The sequence below is a fragment of the Pelodiscus sinensis genome, chromosome 3 (genome assembly GCF_052426305.1).
Source record: "Pelodiscus sinensis isolate ZL-2025 chromosome 3, ASM5242630v1, whole genome shotgun sequence".
In the NCBI taxonomy this organism is placed as follows: Eukaryota; Metazoa; Chordata; order Testudines; family Trionychidae; genus Pelodiscus; species Pelodiscus sinensis.
Genome location: NC_143054.1, coordinates 110,251,321 through 110,279,042, shown reverse-complemented (window position 1 = coordinate 110,279,042; position 27,722 = coordinate 110,251,321). Strand labels below are relative to the sequence as shown.

General features: G+C 43.6%; 1 protein-coding gene across 8 annotated transcripts in view; it reads right to left on the bottom strand.

Moving 5' to 3' along the window:
• Positions 1 to 27,722, bottom strand: part of ESR1 (estrogen receptor 1) — a 296,248-nt gene that overhangs the window by 87,928 nt on the left and 180,598 nt on the right. The window lies entirely within an intron of this gene.

Sequence of the window (27,722 nt, the reverse complement as noted above, 5' to 3'; positions counted from 1 at the left end):
ATAAATTCTCACAAGTAGATTGCTAGAGTCTGTGGAATAAGAGATCTTAACTGCTATATTCTGTTGCATGGTTCATAGGACTATGACATTTGAGAATTACAATTTGCCTATGTAATTGTGAACAGTAACAATTGTGTGAAAAGAACCATATGGTTCACATATACTTGAACACGTATTTTCACCACATCCTGGATTATAGAACCACTGATTCAACACATATCTGCTTAAAAAAATCTGCTTAATGGAACTATAAAATGTGCATGTCTATGAAACCTGTTAAATTTTGCCCATGCTCTGTGGTGACTTTATAGTGATAAATGTTGTAAAATTAATAGCCAGACAGAGATGTAAATTCACTCTAAGGGCATTAAGAAAATGCCCATTTTGTGTAGCCTAAAACACTATCCACCCAAAACCTAATAAAATCACCACGTGGCATTAGCAAGAACGAAACACTGATGTGTGTGAAAAAGACTTTTTATATGCTTTGTTAATCTAGTCTTTTTTTTCCTTCCCAGGCCCATTTCACAGCGTCATGAGTTTAGTGTTAGTAAAAGTTGAAACCAGAAGACCACAAAAAAAAAAAAAAAAGCACTTTGTGCCTGGAGGCCAATGTGTTCATACCAAATTATTTATATTCCTTCTAATAAAATCACTTGGCTCATTGCAGCAAAAGAAGATTAGAAAACATTCACTTAGGGCGTGTCTACACTTGAGGGCAAAATTCAAATTAAGATATGTAACTTCACCTATCTCAATTACGTAGCTGAAGTCGAAATTGCTTAACTCGGGTTTGGGCGTTGTCTACACATCAGGAAGTCAAAGGAAGAACACATTTCCTTCAACTTCCCTTACTACTCATGAAATGAGGGTTACAGGAATTGGAGTAAGAAGTCATCCATCTCAACATTATTTCGAAATAATGGCTTGCTGTGTAGATGCACACTATGTTATTTTGAAATAACGTCAGTTATTCCAAAATAACACTGCTGCGTAGATGTACCCTAAGGGTACGTCTAAACTACATGGCTCCGTCGACGGAGCCATGTAGATTTGTTGTTTTGGCAAAGGCAAATGAAGCCGCGATTTAAATGATCGCGGCTTCATTTAAATTTACATGGCTGCCGCGCTGAGCCGACAAACAGCTGATCAGCTGTTTGTCTGCTCAGCGTGCTAGTCTGGACGCTTCTGTCGACATCAAAGCCCTTTGTCGGCAGCCCCGGTGAACCTCTATTCACGAGGAATAATGGGGCTACCGACAAAGGGTTTTGATGTCGGCAGGGGAGCTGATCAGCTGTTTGTCGGCTCAGCGCGGCAGCCATGTAAATTTAAATGAAGCCGCGATCATTTAAATCGCGGCTTCATTTGCCTTTGCCTATGTGTCTAATCTACATGCCTCTGACGACAGAGGCATGTAGTCTAGACACAGCCTAAGAGTACAACATGGGATATAGTGCAAAACACCACCAGATAATTCCACTCAGTGGTCAAACAGGCCAGCACTGAAGACAAAAGGGATTGCTTTAACATTTTAGACACAGAAATATTCCAATATTCAGTAACTGTATGCACTAATAATTTATTTCTTTGAAGGTGGGTTGTGTCTTACAGATTTACATCACCATTAAAGTTGGCTGCCCTATATTTCTTATTTCTAAAACAGCAATAAAACATTTAAAATATAGATGTCTGGTGTAATTAATTTATATATATTAAAAAACATTTCCTGTGGGATGACAAAGTGAAGTCATCACGTCAGTTTGTGTTCTGCCTGGTTTGGCATGGCTGGGGGGGAGGGTGCAGAGAGAAGGGGCCTGGGATGGTGCGGCTAGGACGGGGGAAAGGAGAAAAAAGGGGTCCGGGATGGCGCAGCCACAGCCTTACCCTCCCTGGTGGCTGGGTGAGAGCCAAGGTAACCTACTTCCTATGGGGGGGGAGGTGGCAAGCACATCAAGAGGGGGTGCATCCTCCTAGTTATTCTACAATGTCTTTTTTTCTATATTGTATGAGGGCTTTTTTTCTCCTCTTCAAAAACACAATGCTCTATTTTTATAGTTCAGGTTTATAATTTGACTCAAGGGCTCTACAATCCACATTCACCTTCATTTTCTACACATTTTGTCTATGTTCTAAATATGATCTTCCTGAAGCTTAACATGCTATGGGGCTGAGCTTGCACAGCAATCCACCACCCTGGGTTGTACATAGGCATAAAAGTCCATGTGGGCCAATTGCTGTGCAAGGTCCAATTTAAAAATGGAAGATTCCTCAATGGACATAAAAGATTCCTCACTAGCAAGGCATGGACAAAACTACCAGTATTCTTTGTGTGATCAAGATGCAGAGGGCCAAAGTCTTACATAGTATAAGTTAGCAGAGTAAAGGCTATAAAACCAAAAGAATAATTTTGTGCTAAACAAAGGGAAAAAAACTGTAGAGCAAGCACATAATAGTTGTTTTGGCTCTCTTGCTGTCCAATGTATCCACAAGGACCACTCTTTTTATAGAATGATTTTGACACATCTATATACACACACCCCTCATTTCAGAAGAACTTCTGATAGTGCTCATGATTATTGCCAGGAGCATAGGTTTTGACGTAATTTCTAAATTGCTGAATTGTGGGATGGAGCTAGGTGGATCCGGTGGCTTAGTAACTCTGGCAAGCTTGTTGCCTTCTCTCCATACTCCATACTGTAGACTCATCAATTCAGCCAGAACTAAGCTAAATACAGTAATTCCTCATTTAACACGTGACCGCTTAACACATTTTCACAACAGCACGATTGTTTTTTAGGGAACATTTTTTGAATTACACGACCATCCCTGGAATAACACGATTTCCCCAGCCGGCCTGTTGCTGGCGGCTGTGCGGGGCTTCCCCCACCTCCCTGCAAAGCGATGGAGGGTTCACCGCTCGCCGCACCGTTCCCCGCTGACTCCCCCTCGTCGGACGCCTTGCCCCCTCTTCTCCGCCCCCGCTTGCAGGCTAGTGGCTGGGTTTCCCCAGCCAGCCCATTGCCGGTGGCTGCACAGGGTTTTCCCTGCCTCCCTGCAAAGCGGCAGAGGGTTCGCCGCTCACTGTGCCATTCCCCGCTGACTCCCTCTCGCCGGACACCTTGCCCCCTCTCCTCTGCCCCCGCTTGCAGGCCCCCCCTCACCAGACACAGTGCGGGTCCCGGCAGACCCATCACAGAAGCATACTCCCAACCCAATCCCCCTCCTTCCCTTCCCTTCCCCAGAGCCAAACACCTCCCCTCTCTGCTGTAACTCAGTCCCCTTCTCCCCAAATCTTATGTCCCAGTCCCAACAGACACCACTGCTTGAAATGCAACCCCCACCTTTTCCATTATTTTCAACGGGAAAATTGACCCCACATAACACGTTTTCACTTAACATGATCATTTTCTGAAACATATCTATAGTGTTAAATGAGGAATTACTGTATCTCATTCCAGGGATTCCTAGCACAACATTCAACTAGTACACACATCATAGTAGAATCATACTTATGACAACCAATACAATCAATGTTTGTTAAAATACTTTGTGAAATTCTACATTGATACACAGTATCAAGCACTGCAAATAGTGGCTTCTGGCGACATATTTTGCCTGTGAATGAAATTTAAAGTACTGAAACTGATCTGAACTTTATCTGGATTGGATCACACCTACCTACCAGTCTCTCTGTTTCACCTGGATCTTTCAGTCAACTGGCGTTCAGGGTACTTGCTAAGGTTGCCTTGATTTGCTTGTGTGGTGGCTGTTGACAGGCCACCTACAACTCTGGAATTCACTTCTGCATTGGTTCAAAAAAACCAGTTTGTCATCCTGAAGTACATAATGGTGGAACAACCATCTGTTTTCATACAACTCTGCCTTGTGGTAAAAGAGGGGATATACAGTACTGATAATATGCTATTTTCTAGATGGAGCATATTATTTGTATTTAATGTCAGTTCACTGATTTTGTTTCATTTAAATCATGTGTCCAATGAAATGGATACTTTATTATAATCAGAACAATAAAGTCTAGATGGGGAACATTGTAGTTTAATTTGGAAATTATGCCACTTAGAGTAGCATTTACATTAGGATTTTTCCTCTCTATATGTTAAGGAAATGGTCAGGGTTCCTCTGACATGAGGGGGATAAAATGTTTCAGTGGGAAATATTTTGGAAGAATAGAAAGCAACATGTTAATTTCATTTTCTTGCTGGAACTCAGATTTGACACTTATCAACAAAAACTGAATTGTCAATAGAATATTCAACACTGAATATTCACTTAATTAAACAGTTTCACTTCTGCTAAAGCCTAAATAAAAATAATCTAAGAAAAAAAGATATTCCTTTTTTCATTTCCCCTGAATACATCTGTGCCTTCACTAGAAGAAATCAGAGCCAGCCTCACAGTTAGAGAATAAGAGTTTTAAATGTAAGCAAATATTTTAACCAAATTTATATAACCTCTCTCCTCAACAGCTCCGTATTAGGTGGTCTCTGTTTTTAAGTCAGACAGGGAAGTGATGAGCACTACATACAGGAGGAATGTGTCTGCCAGTTATTTTATGTGCCATGTGTTGTTGCTGATCTGTGAAAGAACTGGCTACTTGTAATCATACAAATAATTCATATTTAAAATGTGTATATTGGATTGGTTTTTGAGATTTTCCCACTATTTACTTTAAAATGAAGAAAGAGGTTTTTTTCATTAGTCAGCTTTTTGAACCAAAGAATATATCCAATATACCTTAGCGCAAGCCAAACTTTATATTTTACTTCAGAATAAACATCTTAAAATCTTAGATTCTACTTTACAGCCTCAGAAACTGAATCTAAGAATTTTAAATTATTCCTCATGTCTCACATCAGGCACTGAAATCATTATGATCACAGTCAGGAAGTCCCTTAAATCTGTATCAGAATTATTGCTCATCAGAGATTTATAGAAATTTCCACTACTAACTCTTTACTTATGTATGTTCAATCATCTCAAATGAGAATTGCCAAAATACTATGAGGAAGAAAATTAAAAAATAGAAGTATTGAGATTCTAACAAAAAATATCTTGTTCTTGCAATATTTCCATTTAAGTTTTAAAGTTACAGTGGTAAAGAATTTCAAACTCCAAATAAACAGCCAATTTTCAAAACTGTTCAAAATTTTCCCATAGAAATCAACAGGAGCTGATCAGTAGCTGAAAACTAGACAATATACAGTATATAGTTCCTGTATTTGGATATAGAAGTAACTTTAGCCACCTATTTTTGAAAACTTTTGCTAATAAATTTAGATAACTTAGGGTATGTTCGAACTAGGGTGGTAATGTAGGCAGCCGGAGTTGCAAATGAAGCCCGGGATTTGAATTTCCCGGGCTTCATTTGCATAAAGCCGGGCGCCGCCATTTTTAAATGTCCGCTAGTGCGGACTCTGTGCCGCGCGGCTACACTTAGATTATTCCTAAGATACCAGACATCTGAGCAGTTTTTCAAAAGATACCATTTAAATACATTTTTAAAACCGCAAATATTTATATGTATGAAGTTTTTCTTCTTCTGAAGCTGGAAATTCCCTAATGTGAATTAATTTGATATAACCTTGTTCTTCTGCAAATAAAAGAATTTATATAAAGAAAATACATTTTACAAGTTTTTATGACCTAAAACCTATTCCCATAATTATTCATGAATAGCATATAACCTGGACAGAAACATGGTTAAATCCTAAGAACATAAGAATGGCCATACTGGGTCAGACCAAAGGTCCATCCAGCCCAGTACCCTGTCTGCCAACAGTGGCCAATACCAGAGGGAGTGAAATGAACAGGTACTGATCAAGCGATCTCTCTCCTGCCATCCATCTCTACCCTCTGACAAACGGAAGTTAGGGACACCATTCCTTACCCATACTGGCTAATAGCCATTAATGGACTTAACCTCCATGAATATATCTAGTTATCTTTTAAACCCTCTTATAGTCCTAGCCTTCACAGCCTCCTCAAGCAAGGAGTTCCACAGATTGACTATGCGCTGTGTGAAGAAGAACTTCCTTTTATTTGTTTTAAACCTGCTGCCCATTAGTTTCATTTGGTGGTCCCTAATTCTTGTATTATGGAAACAAGAAAAAAATGAGGAGTACCGGTAGTTCGAATTAGAAAGCCTAATTCAAACTACCTACTCTGTGCTGCGTGTAGCCGCGGGCACGGAGTCCGAACTACCAGGGCTTTAAAAATGGCGGCGCCCGGCAAGATGCATATGAAGCCCGAGATATTTAAATCCCAGGCTTCATTTTCAACTTCGGTTGCCTACATTAACCACCCTAGTTCGAACTAGGGTGGTAGTGTAGACATACCCTAATAGATCAGTAAAACATGATTTTCCTTTACAGAAACCATGTTGACTTTTGCCCAACAAATTATGTTAATCTATGTGTCTCACAATTTTATTCTTTACTATTGTTTCAACTAATTTGTCCCGTACTGATGTTAGACTTACTGGCCTATCATTGCCAGGGTCGCCTCTAGAGCCCTTTTTAAATATTGGTGTTACATTAGGTATCTTTTAGTCATTGGGTACAGAAGCTGACTTAAAGGACAGGTTACAAACCATAGTTAATAGTTCCACAATTTCAAATTTGAGTTCTTTCAGAACTCTAGGGTGAATGCCATCTGGTCCCGGTGACTTGTTACTGTTAAGTTTATCAATTAATTCCAAAACCTCCTCTAATGACACTTAAATCTGTGACAAGTCCTCAGCTTTGTCACCTACAAAGGACGGGTCAGATTTTTGGAATCTCCTAGTCATCCTCAACCATGAAGACTGAAACCAAGAATTAATTTAGTTTCTCGGCAATTACTTTATTGTCTTTTAGTGCTCCTTTTGTATCTCTATCATCCAGGGGCCCCACTGGTTGTTTAGCAGGCTTCCTGCTTCTAATATACTTAAAAAACATTTTATTATTACCTTTTGAGTTTTTGGCTAGCTGTTCTTCAAACTCCTTTTTGGCTTTTCTTATTACATTTTTACACTTAATTTGGAGTGTTTATGCTCCTTTCTATTTACCTCATTAGGATTTGACTTCCACTTTTTAAAAGATGCCTTTTTATCTCTCATTGCTTTTTTTACATAGTTGTTAAGCCATGCTGGCTCTTTTTTAGGTCTCTTGATATTTTTTTTTAATTTGAGGTATACATTTAAGTTGGGCCTCTATTATGGTGTCTTTGAAAAGTGTCCATGCAGCTTGCAGGGATTTTACTTTAGTCACTATACCTTTTAATTTCTGTTTAACTAACCTCCTCATTTTTGCATAGTTCCCCTTTTTCAAATTAAATGCCACAGTGTTGGGCTGCTTAGGTGTTCTTGCCACCACAGGAATGTTAAATGTTATTATATTATGCTCACTATTTCCAAGCAGTCCTGTTATAGTTACTTCTTGGACCAGATCCTGTGCGCCACTCAGGACTAAATAGAGAACTGCCTCTCCACTTGTGGGTTCCTGTACCAGCTGCTCCATGAAGCAGTCATTTAAGGTATCAAGAAATTTTGTTTCTGCATCTCATCCTGAAGTGACATGTACCCAGTCAATATGGAGATAGTTGAAATCCCCAACTATTATTGAGTTCTTTATTTTGATACCCTCTCTAATCTCCCTTAGCATTTCATAGTCACTATTATGGGCCTGGTCAGGTGGTTGATAATAGATCCCTACTGTTATATTCTTATTAGAACAGGGAATTACTATCTATAGAGATTCTATGGAACATGTTGCTTCATTTAAGATATTTACTTCATTTGATTCTAAATTTTCTTTCACATATAGTTCCATTCCCCCACCTGCATGACCTGTTCTGTCCTTCCGATATTTTGTAGCCTGGAATGATTGTGTCCCATTGATTGTCCTCACTCCACCAGGTTTCTGTGATACCTATTCTATCAGTATCCTCCTTTAACATGAGGCACTTTAGTTTACCCATCTTTTTTTTTTTAGATTTTTAGCATTTGTGTAAAAGCACTTTAAAAACTTGTCACTGTTTATTTGTCTGCCCTTTCTGATGTGTCAGATTCTTTTTTATGTGAATGTTTTTCGTCTGATCTGGCCCATACTTTATCCTCGTCCATCCTCTCCTCCTGACTAAAACCTAGAGGTTGTGTCTACACTGCACCCCTTTTCCGGAAAAGGGATGCAGATTAGACACTTTGGAATAGCAAAATCTGTGGGGGATTTAAATATCCCCCATGGCATTTGCATTTACATGGCTGCCGCTTTTTTCCAGCTTATCCCCAAGCCGGAAAAAAGCGGCAGCCATGTAAATGCAAATGCCGCGGGGGATATTTAAATCCCCCGTGGATTTTGCTATTACGAAGTGTCTAATCTGCATCCCTTTTCTGGAAAAGGAGTGCAGTGTAGACACAGCCAGAGAATCTTTATCAATAGACTCTCCTCTAAGAGACGTCTCTGTCTAATTCAAATGCTCCTCTGCACCAATGGGCTTTCCCCCATCTCTTAGTTTAAAAACTGCTCTGAGACCTTTTTAATGTTAAGTGTCAGCAGTCTGGATCCACTTTGGTTTAGGTGGAGCCCTTCCTTCCTGTATAGGCTCCCCCTATCCCAAAAGTTTCCCCAGTTCCTTATAAAGCTAAACCCCTCCTCCCTACACCATCATCTCATCCACTCATTGAGACCCTGTAGCTCTGCCTGCCTACCTGGCCCTGCACGTGGAACTGGAAGCATTTCTGAGAATGCCACCATAGAGCTCCTGGATTTCAGTCTCTTTCCTAGCAGCCTAAATTTGGCCTCCAGGACATCTCTGCTACCCTTCCCTATGTCATTGGTACCTACATGTACCATGACCACCGGCTCCTCCCCAGCACTACACATAAGTCTATCTAGATGCCTCGAGAGATCCGCAACCTTCACTCCAGGCAGGTAAGTCACCATACAGTTCCCATTAACTGCTCTCCTTCCCTGAGCCTTTCATCCTCTTTAACAGTGCAGGGGCTGTCTGACTGGAGGTGGGACAATTCTACAGTGTCCTGGAAAGCCTCATCATCATATCTTTCTGCCTCCCTCAGTTCTTCCAGTTCAGCCACTCTGGCCTCCAAAGCCCGTACTCAGTCTCTGAGGGCCAGGAGCTCTTTGCACCAAATGCACACATATGCCACCAGCCCACTCATACATGCTATATTAGGCGTGTGCACGGGGTGTGCCGGGTGTGCACAGGCACACCCTAATGTTTCAAAGGGCCATCTGTGGTGTGGGGGTGCGAGCACCCACAGTAGAAGGAGCACCACTTCGGTGCTCTGGGGAATGGACTCCACGCCAGGCGGCTGCGCAGTCAAAACCGGCGGGTCTTAGGACCCCACGGAAAGAGGCGGCAGGGATGCAGCAACATCCCCCCACCGCCCCGTCAAGCACAGTGAGTTTAAACCCTGGGTGGGGTAGGAGAAGAGTAGGAGAGGTGGGGGGTGCCCCTGGCAGGGGATTGGGTACAGTGCGGCTGGCCCACAGGGGTTGGATCCTGAGGGGTCGCATGCATGGCTTCCTTGCTCGGCTGGAGGGACTGCGCAATGGGGCTTCCTTCCTCCACGCAGGGGAGGAAGGGGGTCAGCCCTGGAGGCAGTGTGTGGCGGAGGCTTCCCTCCAAGGCTGGTGTAGGGGACTCCTTGCCCCACTGGCACCCTGCCCCAGAACCTTGTCCCCCACCCTCCTGCCCCCATTCCCTCTCCCCTGCCCTCAGCCACAGAACTGTCCCCCTGCCTCCCCTCTGCAGATACCTGCCCCACTGGCATCCTGCCCCCATTGCAGAAACCTGTACCCTGCCCACCCCCGCACCCTATTCCCTCTCCCCTGCCTTGAGCCGCAGAACCCTGCCCCCACTGGCACCCTTCCCCAGTACCATGTCCCCTGCTCCCAACTGACTTTTCTGTGGGTCAGTGACTTTTCTGTGGGTCAGTTCCTTGCCCTTCTCATAAATAAAGACAATGCAGTTTGACATAGTATTTTATTTAAAAATTAAGCCTGGCCAACAAATCCCCAATTGGGGCCAAACCCCCATCTGGCCACAGCCACTCCTGCACTCCCTCTTGCCCCACACCTTATATCAGTACACTGGAACTCCCTGCCCTGAGCCCCAAACCCAAATTCCTGCACCCTCACATCCACAAACCAGTGGCTTGCTTAGTACCCAACACTGCCCGGCCTGGAGCCTCCCCCCTGAGCCAGCGTTCCCTTCTCCACCTCCTCCTGCATCCAGATTTCCTCCCAAAGCTTGCACCTCTCACCCCTTCCCACACCTAAATCCCTCATTCCCACCCCAGAGCCTACACATCCTGTCTTCAACCCAGCAAGGGTATGGCTAGACTGCAAGAGTTTTTCAGGATTCTGGATATGTCCCAGAAAAACTCTTCTGCATCGAGGGATGCGTTTGTTCTTCCGCCTTTTTTAGTGGAAGAGCAAACATGCTCTTTCGGTCACCCCTATATTCCTCTTTCCATGAGGAATAAGGGGACTTCCAAAAGAAGGGATTTTTCTGACATTTGGTCCAGTCTAGACAGGCCAAATATTGGAAAAACCTCTTCCTACAGAAGAATTGGGGGGGGGGGGAAGCAACAGTATAAGGACTAGGGATAGCAAGTGATGGAGAGGAGGAGAATAGAGAGGATAGGGCTTCAAGGAAGGGGTGGGGTGATAGATCTTGGCTTGGTCTGTCATTTAAAAAGTGATCTTGGGTATAAAAAGGTTGGAGACCACTGGAATAGGGGGAGCACCAGAAGGGTGAAAGTCAGGGCAACCCTAGAACTCTATTACAGACCAGCTGGAGGCTGCTGGAGGAGGAGGGAAAAATAGGGAGAAAGGGTCTGAGAGGAGGGGGCTTCTGCTGAGGGGAGGGGGCAAGTCAGGAGAAGAAAGGGGAAGGCACCAAGGGACAGGGTGGAGGAGAGCAACAAATGCCAGGGGGCCAAGTGGAGACACTGAAGAAAAGAGCAGAAGGGGAAGGGTCAGTGAGAGAGGGGGACAGAATGATGCTAGGAGAGGAGAGGGGAAGGGCTTTGGAGGCTAGAGGGGGTGGGCATCAGGGAAAAAGAAGGCAAAGGGGGCAAGGGCAGTGAGGGAAGGGGGAGGCACCAGGAGGGTGCAGGGGTAAGGGAAGGTACAGGTGCCAGGGGATTCTGGGGGTGAAGCAGAAGGACAGACACCTGCAGAGGAGGGACCAACACCAGAGGAGAGAGGCAGGGCAGGTGTATAGAGGGAGGTGTTAGGAGAGGGGATGAGGAGGAGTAGCTCACATGATCAGAGTGGGGCTCCTGGAGGAATGGGCACGGGGGGGAGAGAAGGGCTGGTGGAGCGGAGCAGGTCTTAGGAAGGCTGAGGGCAGTGAGAAGGGCATGAGTCAGGACAGCAGAGGTGGGTGAGGGGTTGGGGTGGGGGGCAGCAGGCACCAGCGGAGCTGATGGAGCAAGGGGAGGAGATATGTCAGCAGAGGGAAAGGGTAGAGGTTTATAAGATATTTATTAATAACCTGGGTGCCACAGTGGCACATCCAAACAAGCCACAAACTCAGTACTGGTGCACAACACAAAATTTATTCTGCTAATGGGAGGAAACCCTTAGAGGAAACACTTCCCCCATCCTAACTCGGGAGGCAGAGAATGTCACACACATTGGGTTAATGCAATTTTAGGATAGTTGCATGAGAGGGGTTTGGTGGAGGCCAAACTAATCCCTATTGGTAGGAGGATGGTGGGAAAAGTCCTTGGGGGGCGGGGGTCACATGACACTTTTTACTTCTGGTCATGTGTCCATATTGCATCGAGAGTGTTGCCACCAGAGGCGTGGCTAATGGGGGTCAAAGAGTACATTTTAAAAAAATGCTTTGGGTGCACACTGTAATGAAATGTGCTGCGCATGCCTATGCATGCTACACTGAGTGCAATAAACAGGATAGCCCCCACTCTGCTGCTGGGCTTCTGCCTGCATTGTCTCCTACACCTACTTAAATTATTGATAGGGTTTTTAGTTAAATCAGGAAGTTTTGATTAAAACCTTTCAACTAAACTATAAAGAATGGCAAGTGTACCTTCCCACTCCCCTTTCAAACTCCCTCTCAACACTTCCTGTTTGCTGCCTCTGTTTGCAAAGCTTCCTCGTCACTGACTCACTGCTTTATAAAGCCCTGGTTCTCCCTGATAGCTCTGCCCTCTGACTACGGCTCAGCCAATGAACAGAGGCTTTTAGATTTCAAACCTTTAGAAGCTCACAGCTTCTAATTGCCAGTCATAGCACATGCTCCTTTAAACAAACAAACCAAACACACAGACAAACACAAGCTCAGCACACAGCAAGTAACCCCCAAACACACACTGCAGACAGCCACTTACCTCAAGAGTCCCATATTTGCTCTTCCTTTACCTGGAGAACTCCGTCTCAAAACTCCGTTTGCAAAGCTTCCTGGTTGCTGACTTACTGCTTTATAAAGCCCTGGCCTTCCTGATAGCCCCTGTTGCTATTCACTTAACTGTAGTTTAATATGTACAGTCTGAGATCTAGCATACATATACATTTGTCAAATCAATTTCTGACTCTTTAGCTGATTCTGTCAGTGTCTGCCAAACCAAAAAGGAAAGCAAATAGGGTATGTCTACACTACCCCGCTAGTTCGAACTAGCGGGGTAATGTAGGCATACTGCACTTGCAAATGAAGCCCGGGATTTGAATTTCCCGGGCTTCATTTGCATAAGCGGGGCTCCGCCATTTTTAAATCCCCGCTCGTTCGAACCCTGTGCCGCGCGGCTACACGTGGCACGAACTAGGTAGTTCGAACTAGGGTTCCTAGTTCGAACTACCGTTACTCCTCGTGGAATGAGGAGTAATGGTAGTTCGAACTAGGAAGCCTAGTTCGAACTACCTAGTTCGTGCTGCGTGTAGCCGCGCGGCACAGGGTTCGAACGAGCGGGAATTTAAAAATGGCGGAGCCCCGCTTATGCAAATGAAGCCCGGGAAATTCAAATCCCGGGCTTCATTTGCAAGTGCGGTATGCCTACATTACCTTCCTAGTTCGAACTAGGAGGGTAGTGTAGACATACCCATAGTTATTCAAAAAATTCCCTACAAAATATAAAGAAATGATGCTGCCTGAATTGACTGAAATGAACCCATCTAGCATCAATACTGACAAACAGAAGATGACCATCAATTCTACTAAAACACTTAAGATAATTTTTAAAATATCTTTACTCTCAGTTACAGATATATGCCCATCTAACTATGTTGGTTATTATGTAGAGTAAGAATTTATGAAACCGGTTAATACTGATAGGGATAGTGAGCATTTAACAGCTGCAGTAATAAGAAAACCTTACAAACTTTTTGAACGGGGATAAAATAAATAACTGATAGCATGTGATCAAGCTTTATGTAGCATGTGATCATGTTTTACATTGCATTAAAAAGACAGAACCTACAGCTGTCCAGATCTCACTTTGCACAAAGCTGGACCCTGAGTGACTACTGAACAATACTGAAAAGGTTACTGAAGTACCCATAGATTGCAGCAATGGCATTCTTCTCAAGGTACTCCATTAAAATAAAAAAATATAACCCCATGACCTACTCTAACTTCTTGTGGTTTCTGAGAGTGCCCCAGAGCAGTGATTAACTTGATACAGATGCAGGTGATATCACCATCTTTCTTCAAGAAGACATTTGAAAATTCATGCCACTGTTCAGCTTGACCCCAAGCTACCCATTCATTTCTGTGACAACTTGTTTGTGTGTGCAACCTTACATGAATTACTCCAGGCTTTGGGATTGAGCAAAGGGCAGCAAATGCATGCCCTTAAAGTCAGGTCAGACAGCAGATCTTGGACCTAAAATGGTGGGCTCCTAAAGAGTTGACTCCATGTAGAAAGGAAACGTGCACTTTATCTTTGAAACACAGCGTTGTAAATATAAGCATTAATTTAACTTTTTAAAAAAACTGGTCTTATTTGAATATGCTCAGTACACTCAAAGTCAGCAATGGGCAATCTAGGCTACTGAGTGGACTGTATTAGTGACCTCCTTCATCTCAGTGGGCCAGAAGATTGTCATAACCAAGCCATCTCCCAGGATAGAGCAGTTTTGCTAACTGCACTTGCATGCCTAGAATGTGTGGTGTGGGCCTATTGAACCATAGCTGCACTTTGACTGGATGCAGATGAAGTGCACAGATCTCACAGTCAATGTTGAGTGCAATCAGCACATACCTCACATCATGTGCCCTTGCTTTACGTGTGTGTCACTTTAGTAATACCGGTAGGAAAAAAACCCTATGTGGACAAAAAGCAGCAGAATTTGGCAACCCTGCACATTGGCACTGGCACATAAAATGTCTTGTGGACCACACAGAGATCTCCAATGGGCCAATTACAGCCCACAGGCTGCAAATAGCCCACCTCTGCTCTAATTTATTCCTACAAAACAGTGATACTCTCATTGTTTTAGGAGCCAAATTACAGATCAACATTATTGAAAAAGTCACAGTAGTGTGAATTCATTCTTTCATTTACTATTTGTGTATGTGTGTGTATAGATTCCCACAGCAACATGACTGAGCAAGTATTATTTTACCTGTTATAATTGGCTGATAAAGTAGTAAAAGCATTCTCATTGGTTAATAAGTATGTCATACTGTGTTTTAATATGAAAAGTTGCAAAGATCCATTTGCAACTCACAATTCTCAGTCTGAGTATCACCATAGAAATACTAATTATTCTGCTTTTTGTTTGCTTGCTTTTAAAAAAGCAGTACTGAATCAAAAACCAAAATCTGGTTTCTAGTGTTGCCTGCATTCTATTATATATATTAGCAGAAATAGTGACATTAGAAGTACAGATTCTTCATGTGATGACATACTGGAGAAAACCCTATATGCACTTGAATTATGACAACCAATTTGATTACTATCTCCCTTTTCAACTGAGAGTCTCCAAGCAGCTTACAAACAAACATGAGTTAAGTTCCAAACGCTCCTGAGAAGCAGGGAGCTGGGGATGAGATTAAATATTTTGTCCAAGGTCTCACACACAACAACATAAGTAACAGAACTGAAAACAGAACCTACATCACCTGACACATTGCTGTGCCTTAACCATTAGACCGTGTGGGTTTAAGATGAGTACCTTGGGTGTTAAATCAATGTCAGATGAATTTCAAACTGAAACTTTTCGCCCACAAAAAGTGTGCTATTTACTGAACATGTGAATGCCAGATGCAGATTTGTGGAGGCATCTCTGACTTGGGCATTTTGCATATTCAGTTCATATACTTTTGCACATGCATTTTTACAAATCTGGATTCTCTTACAGTGGAAAAAGTTTGATTCACATAAATGAAAGATTGCTTTCCAGTGTTGTTAATTGTCTGTACTGGTACAGGAATTCTGTGTTGCCACAAGGAAAACACATTCTAGCTCTACCTCAAATTCTCTACTTCCTTGTGTAATTACAGGCTATGAATTTAATGGAAGAGATGACCAGAGGGTCTGGAAGAGAAACCATCTCACATTATCCTTTAAAAGCTGCTAGAAAGCCACCTCAGACACAAAACACTCAAGAATTAAGGTATTCATTTGTTGACATCATAGCCCAAAATAATAACTTAGAAGAACTACCCCTTTCTCCATGTCTGGTCTCTTTGTCCTCTCACCTCTAAAACACTCAAGAGTAAAGGTACTTTTAAGCATCCCACTGTCTCTCAATTTCAATTATTTTTCTATAATTCATACCCATTTGATTGAAATCCATACAGACAACAGATATAGGGACAAAAATATACAAGGCAAGAAATCCAATAGTCCTGGAAACCTGACACTTCTATCAAGCTAAGAGAGCAAATAACGGATAGGACAGCAGGGTTAGAGTCCTGTTACTAGGCAACTAGATTGTAGGTAGCAGCTTCTCTCCAAGGACCGAAGTGCGATTTTGTTTTTCCATGTCAGTGCTATTGCATATAGAACTTCTGCTGATTTGCCAGATAAACAGATTTTAAGATTGGAAAGAAGCTGCAATCTAGACACTTGTTACGTAGCTTTGGTCTCTCATGAACTAGGAATTATTTTGTTTTTCTGGTATATAGACTTTCCAGTTTTTTGACACTTTATTCCATCTTCAACAATACAATCGGTTTATCTTATGAGAGTTGCTCAGACATACGGTTTTCAACTATTATCCGTTTTATCAGTGCAACTTGTATGACACGATAGTGTTTTACTGTAATGACTTACTTTCTTGTATGCCACAACAACAAACCTCATAGTGTCCTTTCCCCATATGTGTAGGATGCATTTACTATGTTATTAACCAATTGCAGTTGGTAAAATAATACTTGGTCAATCATTTATTTTATTGTGATAATCTATACACATAAATCAAAATAGTAAATGAAACAATGAATCCCCACTATTGTGGCTCTTTTGGATAATGGTGATCTGTAATTTGGCTCCTGAATCACTGTGGTCAGAACCTCACTTGCTTTATAAGAAACCAGTGGGAAACCACTCTAATTTAGAAGGGATTTTTTTGTTTATTTTGAAAGAATTATAACTGAAAATAGCTTTGTACATTTCTTTGTCATCATTCTTCCCTTTGGTGATAAAAGATAAATCCTAACAGGGAATTGTAGATCTTGCACTCTTTATTGTATGGTAATTCTCATTATTCTCTCCAAAAACTTTTTTTTCTCAGCAACACTTGTGTTCCTGAAAAGCAGGCAAGGATATCAATGTTCTCCATCAATAGACTTGAACAATACTTATCCAATGTATTTCTCCTTCCCTTCCTTCTCCCTAAAGTTAGTACAGGCAGTCCCCGGGTTACGTACAAGATAGGGACTGTAGGTTTGTTCTTAAGTTGAATCTGTATGTAAGTCGGAACTGGCGTCCAGATTCAGCCGCTGCTGAAACTGACCTCCCATTCTGACTTACATAAAGATTCAACTTAAGAACCCCAAGCGTCCCCAAGTCAGCTGCTGCTGAAACTGATCAGCGGCTGATTCCAGGAAGCCTGGGGCAGAGCAACTCTGCCTCGGGCTTCCTGTAGTCAGCGCTGGTCAGTTTCAGCAGCGGCTGACTTGGGGACGCCTGGGGCAGAGCAGCTGCGGTGCTGCTGGGTTGCTCCAGTAGCACTGCTCCTCGCTCCTTGGCGCTACTGGACCAACCCAGCAGCACCACAGCTGCTCTGCCCCAGGCGTCCTGATTCAGCCACTGCTGAAACTGACCAGCAGCGGCTGAATCAGGACCTGGGGCAGAGCAGCTGGGGTGCTGCCGGGTTGGTCCAGTAGTGCCCAGAGCAGCGCTGCAGGACCAATCGGCAGCGCCCCAGCTGCTCTGCCCCAGGGTCCACAACAAAAGCCTGGTCTGCTGGGGGGGGGGGGGGGGCACACTAGCTGCGCCCCCCCCCCCAGCAGACCAGGGACACAGGGAGCAGAGCCGCAGCGGCAGCGGGGTGCCGTGCCTCTGAGGCTTTGCTCTGGCAAAGTCTCAGAGGCGCGGGACCCCGCCGCGGCTGCGGCTTCAGTCCCGGTGCCCCTGGTCTGCTGAGGACCGTCTCCAGCAGACCAGGGGCACCGGGACTGAAGCCGCAGCAGCGGCGGGTTCGCGCGCTTCTGTGGCTTTGCCAGAGCAAAGCCTCAGGGGCGCGGGAACCCGCCGCTGCTGCGGCTTCAGTCCTGGTGCCCCTGGTCTGCTGGAGACGGTCTCCAGCAGACCAGGGGCAACAGGAGCAGCTTACGAATGGCGCTTTCGCGCCCCGGAGCTCGCAGGCAGCAATCCGCCACCTCGACCTCCGGAGCGAGAAAGCCCCGTTCGTAAGTGCGGATCCGCCGTAAGTCGGATCCGCGTAAGTCGGGGACTGCCTGTAGCAGCTCTATGAAATGCATCCACATTTTAGGCCAGAGGTGGGGAACATCAGGCCCAGGGGCCGGATACAGCCCCTGGCTTGCCTGGATCTGGCCCCTAAGGCTGAGGGGCCCCGCATCATTGGGAAGCCCACTCTGGTACTCCAGTGCCTCCCTCCCATGCCCCTCCCCCCCACTGTCCCACCGCAGAGCTGGATCACACAAAATATACTAGACTGGGACCCCTAGGCTTTGATGTGGGAGGGGAATGTGGGGAGTGTCTTTCTCCTTCTCAGATGGGGCCACATCAGTGAGGGTTTTTGAGGGGCGTTTTTGCTGGTTTTTTAACTTCTCACTTGTGTATGGCCCCCAACTAATTTTTCTGTTGGTCAATGGCCCCCAACCCAAAAAAGGTTCCCTGCCCCGCGTTAGGCTGTGGTCACAATTATAAAAGCCTTCCTTTACCTATAAACCACAGAACAATATCACAGTTATCCTATCTGGCTTCAATTGCAGAAGGGTAATTAATAATGGTGCATTCTCTGATTCTCAGGGATCTGCCTCCTAGGATTTTAAAATTGGTTACTTCCATATGCATTTTTCAGTTTCTTTTAAATGTGGGATTCTTGATAGTATGCTGATCTAATTAAGCTGTGATTTAAAGACCAGATGAAATAATAATATGATTAAAAATATAAACACCTGATGAAAAGGAGGAAGGTTTCAGAATTAAAACAAAACCAGGCAGGAAAAAAAGTGAAAAGAATACCATGAGAAACAAGAAATACTGATAAAATTGCAGAGAAAAAAGTGTCAAATAAAAAAATTATCTAGAGGTAGAAGTTAAGAGAAAACTGTAAAAATCAGTAAGAAGGAATTGAAACTGTTATAAGGAAACAGCAGTTATTTTGCAGAAATTTTTAAAGAGGAGGATGAGGAAGCTGAACTGCGTAATACAGGGATCACACTTTTTGGCCTACTAGCACATAAAAGCCCACATACAAATATAAGCTGTAATGGAATAATGAGGAATTATACTTGTTAGAACCAGGAAATAAAACATTGAATTGCTACTATACTTCTGAAATTCACAAGCTATCCAAAACCTTGTGAGATAACAGTGGTTACACCATCCGTATGTGTCATTTGGACATGTAAAACTATGGGTGTGGAAGTAGTAAGTTGTCTCTCTGCCTGCTCTTCTTCTTGAGACCATTACAGTGGATGCAATCATTCCACATAACCAGGGCTCAACAAACCGCTGAATCTACTCATCCGTGGCAAGTAGATTTCAGCCGGTCACTCCGTGCGCCCCATTCACCGGCGCTTCACTCATGCACAGTGCGGAGATGGTGAGTGGCTCTCACCATGTTTTGTCAAGCCCTGCACATAACACTGGGCAACACTCAGCCTTCTAGGGCTCTGAGAGACTGCACTTCTAAAGTAGAGCCCAGTTCCAACAGATAAGAACAGGCCTCTGCCTCTTCTATCTGTAGTAAAAAATTACACATCATGGCTACGTCTACACTGGCCCCTTTTCCGAAAGGGGCATGCTAATTTTAAACTTCAGAATAGGGAAATACGCGGGGGATTTAAATATCCCCCGCGGGATTTAAATAAAGATGTCCGCCGCTTTTTTCCGGGCCAGTCTAGACGCTTTTTTCCGGCTTATCTACAAGCCGGAAAAAAGCGGCGGACATCTTTATTTAAATCCCGCGGGGGATATTTAAATCCCCCGCGGATTTCCCTATTCTGAAGTTTAAAATTAGCATGCCCCTTTCGGAAAAGGGGCCAGTGTAGACGTAGCCCATTTGTAGATCAATACAGTGACTAAGTAAATACCTGTTCAATGTACCAAATGTACCTATTAAGCTGTCATCTTAATAATTCTAATTTACATGAGTGAATAGGGTTGCTAGATGGTTTAACCAAAAATGCCCAACACCCCTGCCCCCCCCCAAAAAAAACACAGGGGGGAAAAATTCTGTTAAGGGGGACAAAGAAAGGGGGTAGGAGACCAAAGTTATTGAGCAAAAAAAAAAAAAAGGACTCACAGAGTTATTAAGCAAAAATAAATAGATAAATAAATAAATAAACAACAGCATTAGAACAGCATGGCGCCTTTCAGAGTGCATGCAGAGTCAGAATAGGGATAGGAACAGGGGAGAAGTTGAGCACTAAGATCCAGGGAAGGCATTGCTTCCCCTCGGTCTTTAGGGTTTTTGCCAGTAGCCATTTTGTTTTCTTGATCAAGCCAGAATGCAGCTTTCCTGCGGATAGGATTGCCAGATGGTCTCCCAAAAAATACCGAACAAACGGGCTAAAAATTTGTCAAGCAAAAAAAAAAAAAAAAAACCACCCATACCAAACACACATCCTGTGTGGCTACTACCAAGAGCCACCAAGCCGGGAACAAAGTGGGAGGCAGCAGAGCTTGCTCTACAAAGCAGCTGCTTGCTACCCAAAGCAGACCTCAGGGCAACACAATGGCAGGGGCGGGTGGGCAACCATGGGTAGGAAGGTGACTCCCCCCAGCCAGGTCTTTGGGTGTCCCAGTGGGAAGAAGCAGAAATTCCACCCAAGACAGTTTTGGCCGAGAGCCCATGGAAGGTGCCTAAACACAATTACAAAGCACCTGCGGGCTTCTCTCCTCTATTACGGTGCCACAATGCTCTTGAACAGTACTCAGGAGCAGGAACAGGAACAGGGCTTCTCCTCCTCCCCAAGGCGTCACTCCTCCTCAGACGTAATCAACTAAACATAAGAACATAAGAACAGCCGTACTGGGTCAGACCAAAGGTCCATCTAGCCCAGTATCCTGTCTACCAACAGTGGCCAGCACCAGGTACTCCAGAGAGGGCTGACCGAAGACAATGATCAAGCGATTTGTCTCCTGCCATCCCTCTCCAGCCTCTGACAAACAGAGGCCAAGGACACCATTTTATCCCCTGGCTAATAGCCTTTTATGGATCTAACCTTCATGAATTTATCCAGCTTCTCTTTAAACTCTATTATAGTCCTAGCCTTCACAGCCTCCTCTGGCAAGGAGTTCCACAGGTTGGCAACACGCTGTGTGAAGAAGAACTTTCTTTTATTAGTTTTAAACCTGCTACCCATTAATTTCATTTGGTGTCCTCTAGTTCTTCTATTATGGGAACTAATAAATAACTTTTCTTTATCAGCCACACCACTCATGATTTTATAGACCTCTATCATATCCCCCCTCAGTCTCCTCTTTTCTAAACTGAAAAGTCCCAGTCTCTTTAGCCTCTCCTCATATGGGACCCGTTCCAAACCCCTAATCATTTTAGTTGCCCTTTTCTGAAAACTTTCCAAGGCCAAAATATCTTTTTTGAGGTGAGGAGACCACATCTGTACACAGTATTCAAGATGTGGGCGTACCATAGTTTTATACAGCGGCAGTAAGATGTTCTGGGTCTTATTTTCTATCCCTTTCCTAATAATTCCTAGCAGCCTATTTGCCTTTTTGACCGCCGCTGAACACTGTGTGGAAGTTTTCAGAGAACTGTCCACGATAACTCCAAGATCTCTTTCCTGATTTGTCGTAGCCAAATTAGCCCCCATCATACTGTATGTATAGTTGGGGTTATTTTTCCTGATGTGCATTACTTTACACTTATCCACATTAAATTTCATTTGCCATTTTGTTGCCCAATCACTCAGTTTGGTGAGATCTTCTTGGAGTCCCTCACAGTCTGCTTCTGTCTTGACTATCCTAAACAGTTTGGTATCATCTGCAAACTTTACTACCTCACTGCTTACCCCTTTCTCCAGATCATTTATGAATAAATTGAAAAGGATTGGTCCCAGGACTGACCCTTGGGGTACACCACTAGTTACCCCTCTCCAATCTGAAAATTTACCATTTATTCCTACCCTTTGTTTCCTGTCTTTTAGCCAGTTCTCAATCCAAGAAAGGACCTTCCCTCTTATCCCATGGTCATGTAATTTACACAAGAGCCTTTGGTGAGGGACCTTGTCAAAGGCTTTCTGAAAATCCAAGTATACTATATCTACTGGATCCCCCTTGTCCGCATGTTTGTTAACCCCTTCAAAGAACTCTAACAGATTAGTAAGACAGGATTTCCCTTTACAGAAACCATGTTGACTTTTGTCCAACAAATTATGTTCTTCTACATGATTCACAATTTTATTCTTTACTATTGTTTCGACTAATTTGCCCACAGCCGATTACGCCCCGCCTCTCAGCCATTCCCCCCGCCTGGCTTCTGCACGCCACCAGAGGCTCCCAGAGCTGATTGCGGCCCCGCCTCCCAACCTGGGACTCCCCATGCCAGGCTTTTGCATACTACCACAGGCTCCCAGCACCGATTGTGGCCCTGCCTCCCAGCCACTCCCCCTGCCCCCACCAGGCTTCCGTCCAGCACCCAGCTGGAAAAAAAAAGAAAATACTGGACATTGCACAAGTCTGGTATTTTCTGAATTTTTTTTACCTGACAGAGGGCACAAAAACCAGTAGAATGCCGGACACCTGGCAACCCTACCTGCGGAACCAGGCAAGCAGCGGAAGCGGGGGCTGGAGGTTTTGGGGGCTGGGCCCAGTTGCCAAGTGTGTCGTAGGGTTGCCAGGTATCTGGTATTTTCACCTCCTGGGTGGGAAAAAAATCAGAAAATACTGGACATTTTCGGTGTCCGGTATTTTCTGAATTTTTTTACCAGACAGGAGGCAAAAATACCAGACTGTCCGTGTCAATACCAAACACCTGGCAACACTATGAGTGAATATTAGCACGAATTAGGTGAAATAGAATAAACTGTGTGCAATATATAGGATTACAATATCATCATTTGTGATTTTCTCTAGTTCTTCGCAATGAGACATGGAAATAGCAGGGTATGTGAATGCATTGCTGTGCTCTACATTTGAAAGTTGAAATGGGAATGGAAACTGGCAGCGTAATGGATGAGAGCTACTGCCTACATATGCTGTAGGTACAATCAAGCCCTCTTGCACGCTGAAAAAAAAAGTTACAACTATTAACAATTAGATATTTCTTCCCCAAAATGAACTTTGTTCAAATTATTATTAATTATTATTATTTTTTATTTTTATTTTTACAGATCATGACTGGATACTGAAATTCTCATCAGAATACAGATAACATTTTGAAGCAAGAGATTGGGTTGTTTAAGGTACTGTATAGTCTACCTTTATTTGCAGATGTGACTTTACCCCATTTCCAGAATTTAGTTTCAGTGCAATTTAGAAGCTTCTTTACCACAGTGGGTGCCAAAAATGCATATAATAAAATTAGTGACACTTCTTCTAATTGAGTTGGATACTAATTTGATTAACAATTTGAAAATATGGCAGCTAGTTATGTTTCACTCTTGCCAGAGGCCTCCACTAATATATCTAACTACTGCACTGCCTTTATTTTGCTTTATATACTGGATCCCCTAATCATGCACTTATTTAAATCAATGGTTTTAACAAAGTGAAGTGAAATTAGGCTCTAAGGGTACCACAAAAATATATGGCTGCTGGGGCTGCTATCTGGCCTACATAAATGAAGAAAGCTGGGTTGTATTGTTTTTTTAAAAATCAATTTTCATTATTTTAAAAACTATGTTTTATAGAAGATGGAGATTTGCCCAAGCCATTTGTGATTGTGTTCTAGGTCCAAATGTCCTATTATGTTTCACTGTGATGGTCCTCCCAAAGAGATTTAGAGGCCTGGCAAACGAGATGCTTTCTTTTTTCCATTTTGTTCTCTCTATATAATTTACTGTGATCATGGGGGAAGTTGATTGTCTGAATTGCATCCAGAAGTAGTACATTAATATCTATAAATCTTGTACTTGGAATATTTTCACAATCTGAACACTCATTTATTATAGAATGCTTTTACAGAATGCCATTAAATGAAACTTGAATGGTGCTGGAGTCCCAGCTGGGTAAACAGTTACTTTGAATGAGAAATGCTGTTAGGAATTAGCAGAAAAAAATCTAGAATTAAAGTCTATTTTGAAACAAATGTATATTCGACTATAGAAACACCATAAGAAGACACAATCTTGGGTCGCAAATGAAATACTGCAAATGTGTGACATCAGAAGAGAACTCAAGAGAGACAAGAATAGCACTGAGAGAGCTGATAAATTCAGAGTGATTGGCAGAAAGATCAAGAAAAGAATGAAAGTGTCCAAGAAGATATGTACTGAAAAACAATGCTTTAAAATTGAAGATGTATCAATAATAAAAATAGCCAACAAGCTTTCCAGGTTGTAAAAGATCTGACAAAGGAAAGATGGACCGAAGCCAATGCAGTTCAAAACAAAGAAGGGCACAGTCTAACAGAAGACATCAGCAATAGGTGGACACACTACTACACAGCTGTATAAAACCACCAGACAAAGAGAGAACCTAATGTCCAAGACAGCCCATTTCAACAGAGGATGATGATTTTCCAACACTACATATGAAGAAGTGGAGACAACTGTGAAATCTTTTAAGAATGAAAAGACTACAGGTATTGACAACATCCCAGCTGAACTGATGAAATTTTGAGGAGAAACTGTAATATATGTACTCACCAAGATCTGCAATAAGATCTGACAAATGGGCAAGTGGCCCTATGCATGGACACAGTCATTAATCATCATTCTACCAAAGAAATGCAACCTGCAATTGTGTCAAAATTACCAGACTATAGGCTTTGTCTACTCTTCAGGGTTTTTGCGCCAGAAGCTTTTCGTGGAAGAGATCTTCTGCAAAAACTTCCTGCACAAAAGCACATCCACACCTCAAAAGCACGTCACAAAAGCAAGAGAGGCAATGTCTACACTACAGGGTTTTTGTGCAAAAACAGCTCTTTTTGGAAAAAAGCCTATGGAGCATCCGCACCTCAAGCGCGTTTTTGCGCAAGAAATCTACAGTCAATCGACAGAACACAGGGCTTTTTGAAGTGTAGGTATACCTCCTTCTATGAGACATAACTCCTTTTAGTGCAAGAGTTCTTGCGCAAAAAGGTGCGTGTGAACGCTCAACGGGGGTTTCTTGCGCAAAAAGAGCCTATCACAAAAAGCACAGGTTCTTTGATGGTCATTCTGTGAATGGCCATCAGAGCTTTCTTGTGCAAGAGTGTCCATGCAGTGTGGATGCTCTCTTGAGAAAAATCACATTGCTCTTCCATTGCTCTTCCACAAAAAGCTTCTCGCACAAAATACCTGCAGTGTGGACAAAGCCAGAGCATCCACACTGCATGGACACTCTTGCACAAGAAAGTTCTGCCCTAGGCACATGAAGCCACGGAGGCTCCCAAGTGCTTGCTCAGCTGTTCCCATTGGCCAGGAACTGTGACCAAAAGGAATGGTAGGAGTGGTGTCAGCAGGAGCGAGGACTGCCTAGGGACTGCAGGGGCCTGACAACCGCTTCTTAAGAGCTGCAATAATTGCTGACGGGAACCCACACCACCTCCTGCATCCCAAACCCCTCATCCTGAGCCCCACACCAGAGCCTGAACCCCCAGCTAGATTTTTTACTTCCCAAGCATTACCCCCCTTTTCCATCCCAGTCCCCTCCCACACCCAAACTGCCTTTTCCTGAAGCGTGCACCCCACTACCCACACAAACACCAACCCTCTGTCCAAGACTGGAACCCTCTCCTACACACCAAACCCTCACCCCCTACCCCAACCTTCTGCCTCAGGACAGAGCCCCTACCTTCACCCCAAATACAGCCCATCTGTGTAGGGCCTGCAGGGACCTGATAGCCACTTCTCGAGAGCTACAGTAAGGGCTGCTGGGAACCCACACCACCTCCTGCTCCCAAACACCTCATCCTGGGCCCCACCCATCCCAGAGCTTGCACAATAGCCAGAGCCTTCACCCTTCCACCTCCTGCATCTCATCCCCACACCCCAGCCAAGTGTGAGTAAGCACAACAGAGGAAGGAGAGATGGTTTGGGGGCAAGGCCTCAGTGAAGGGGCAGGTCCACAGTGAAGAGATGGAGCAGAGTGCAAGGCCTCATTTCAAGGGTGGGGCAGGAGATTCCAAAAACATTTTAAATCAAGATGGGAGTCCTCGGGTTGCTAATGTTTGGGAACTGCTGTGGTAACCCCAATAAACTTGCAAAAATCCATAGAACTTGGACTATGCATCTTGTATAAAGGAGGAGGAAGAGGAGGAGGAGGAGGAGGAGGAGGTGTACAGACCCTTCAGGTCCATCTGAGTTCCTAGACCTTTCATTCAGGTATGTGGGAGTAGAGTGATGCTGCTTACTCACTATTCATATGAAGTGGATATAAAAGGAGCATAGCCTGTTCTTCACACTTCCCAACACTAGCAATCAAAACAGTAGGTCCAGAGGCAGTGGTCATTTGCTGCTGTTATAGGCCACCAGGAAATTATAAGTGTGCTAGGGTGAGGTCACAGATGACCCCTTGGGGTGATTCCTGGGGTTCTGACAAGGCAACTGACAGCCTCCTTCTTTGCTCTCTGGAGCTTCTCACTGCCCTCTCCTGCTGTGCCAGCTCCCTGGTCTCCCCCAGACAAGGCAGAGAGCTGAGAATCCCCCCTCTCCCTCCTCAAGAAGCAGTGCAGACACTGAATCTCTTCAGGTCTAAATAGAATGCAGTTTTGGCCCCAACTTCCTAGGATACTATTCCCCAAATGGAATCAAAACCCCCAATGAATTATTTGGGTAAGCTCCTTTAACAATGAAAGAGGGAATGTACACACTGATTGCTCCCCCGGGTAATAGTTATTTACTCTGGGATTGATAGAAAATAAAAATGATTGTATTAAATACAAACAGTAGGATTTAAGTGGTAACAGGTGAGAATAGGCAGAGCAAAGTAGATTACAAACTCAAAATAACAGAAAACACTTAGCAACTAATACACTAAAACTTCAGTACAAACTTATTACAAACTTACTACAAACTCGTCCTAAAACTGTTTCTTTCCCGGCCAAGCCTTTGATAACCAGGGCTGTTCCTCACCCTAGGGTCTTTAATTCCTTCCTTCAGATGTGCCAGCCAAACACCAAAAACTCCTACTTTCCTGTTATTTTTAAAGATTCCCTTATTTCATGGGGAGTCACCTGACTAGTCCCTACCAACCACTGCTAAGACTTAAGGACAAAAGGCTATTTGTGTATGATTGCCCAGACAGTGAGGCCTCCTTTGATGACTTTCATTCACACATTTAAAACCCATGAAGTATTCCCTACTCCATATGTCTAATTTTACACACAAGAATGATCCATACAGCAAAATAAGATTGGTAGGTTACATGAAGTAATTTGCTCAAAGCATCTTTAAGTTATATACATTTATGTCCATAAGTCCATTTCATAAAGCATGAGTGGAGGGTAAAACGTCACAATAATGCCCACCTCTGCCAAAGCAAGAATGAAACAAAGAAACCATAACTCACTGGTATTTCACACAGTCGGTATGTCTCAAGACCATGCTTATGGGGATACACACCATCGCCTGGCTCTTCTCAGTCCTTCCCACATCATCAGATGTTACTTAGGGCATGTCTAGACAACCCGTGGCTTACAAAAGAAGATATGCAAATGAGGCATGAATTTGCATATCTTACATAAGAATGGCCATACTGGGTCAGACCAAAGGTTCATCCAGCCCAGTACCCTGACTGCCAACAGTGGCCAATGCCAGGTGTCCCAGAGGGAATGAAATGAACAGGTACTGATCAAGCGATCTCTCTCTTGCCATCCATCTCCACCCTCTGACAAACAGAAGTTAGGGACACCATTCTTTACCCATACTGGCTAATAGCCATTTATGGACTTAACCTCCACAAATTTTTCTATTTCTCTTTTAAACTCTAT